General features: G+C 41.5%; 1 protein-coding gene across 5 annotated transcripts in view; it reads right to left on the bottom strand.

Moving 5' to 3' along the window:
* LOC116381886 (nuclear receptor coactivator 3-like) overlaps positions 1 to 1552 on the bottom strand; it is a 51027-nt gene that overhangs the window by 35528 nt on the left and 13947 nt on the right. The window contains exon 2 of one of the 5 annotated variants that reach the window (XM_031844371.1): positions 518 to 591. The exons of 3 other annotated variants lie outside the window; for them this stretch is intronic. The gene's annotated coding sequence lies outside the window, so the exon portion shown is untranslated. Of the gene's footprint in view, positions 1 to 517; positions 594 to 1552 lie in introns of all 5 variants that reach the window. One more of the 5 variants, XM_031844374.1, reaches the window with a different exon arrangement.

Here is a 1552-nt window from a genome sequence, read left to right as displayed (position 1 = left end):
ACACACACACACACACACACACACACACACACACACACACACACACAGAGTGTGGAGACATGCCCAGCAGCATGCTGATTGGTGGGTGTATAAGCACCCCTCTGTGTGTTTGTGTGTGCAGGCATGTGATCGTGGAGAGAGTGTGTGTGTGTGTGTGTCTGTGTCTATGAAGGGGGAGGAGGCTGCAGTTAGATCATAGCATCAGAGAGGGGAGGGGCTGCTCTGCAAATAGAGCGAACAGTCGGCATGGCTGGCGACGGTAAGTAGAATGGCTTCAAGCCTCTTGTAAGGAGACTAGCCTTAGTTGTTCCTGTTGTTCTTTTCTCCCCATATCAACCATACCATCTCCTCCTCCTCCTCCTCCTCCTCCTCCTCCTCCTCCTCCACCAGCCACCTGACTGCGATAATAAGGCGCACACACACGCGCACACACACACACACACACACACACACACATCTTCATGAAAGCAGCAGGCTGTGAATATCACAAGATGAAGTGTAGAACGAGCAGACTCACAGACGTCACGAGATGAGTAGCCTCTTTCCACCTGTAGCTGACTTTCTCCTCAAGGACGACGCGTTTCCATCCAGCTCTCCACCCGGAAAATAAAATATGTCCGTTACAATCAGCTGCACTTTAAAGGACAAGTCTAGTGATATTCGATATTTTTCCTCACCGTCAACAAATCCCTTTATTACCAACAACAAAAGTATACCAATCATCAGGTAATGTCTCGTGATATATTTGTGTATAATTATTGTCCAAAAACTATTAAAAATACTCCAATAAGGCAAATTGTTCCACTGAGTGACATGTTCCTTCATTACTGTGAACATGGGCACTTTAGTTTATTTTCAGTAAAACACACACACACACACACACACACACACACACACACACACACACACACACGCTGCTGTAAACACACAGCAGAGCACCAGATCCAAAGCTGAAAATAACCCCCAACAAATACTTTATTTATTCCTGTATGAGTATTGCTTGTTATACTCATACAGGAGTTTTAGGACATATTAGCCTTTTTAAAACATCTATCTACTTAGATGTCTTAGCAAGCACCTCAAAGATATAGAATACCTCTAGTTTTCCTTTAAGTTGAGACTATAGCTTGTTACATCCTTGATGAATGTGTATGAAGTCTTTCAGGTTTCGATATCAGTGCTATATAGTGTCTAATGCTCAGATTTCACATGATTCAATAACTGTAGCGGACACCTTCTCTCCATTGGCTTAAAAGCCAACCGCAGGACTGAGAGAAGCCAACTAAATGTTCTCTATAAGCTACGCTATAGCTAGGTGCTGTTACAAACATGGGAAACAAAGTCAGTCTGCAAGAAGTGCTGAAAGTCCCATCAGAGTTAGAGGGTGTTGTCTGTACATTAGAGGTGCACAGTTTGACTTTTTCAGTCCCGATAGCATTCATTTTTAAAAAGGAAAAAGCTACATATTGAGATCAAAATATTAAATTCTAGTAGACTTGAATTAAATATATATATATATATATATATATATATATATATATATATATATATA

Source organism: Anarrhichthys ocellatus, unplaced genomic scaffold, assembly GCF_004355925.1.
Source record: "Anarrhichthys ocellatus isolate YVR2014 unplaced genomic scaffold, GSC_Weel_1.0 scaffold5, whole genome shotgun sequence".
In the NCBI taxonomy this organism is placed as follows: domain Eukaryota; kingdom Metazoa; phylum Chordata; class Actinopteri; order Perciformes; family Anarhichadidae; genus Anarrhichthys; species Anarrhichthys ocellatus.
Note: the sequence above shows the minus strand (reverse complement) of the source record. Positions and strands in the feature narration are given on the sequence as shown.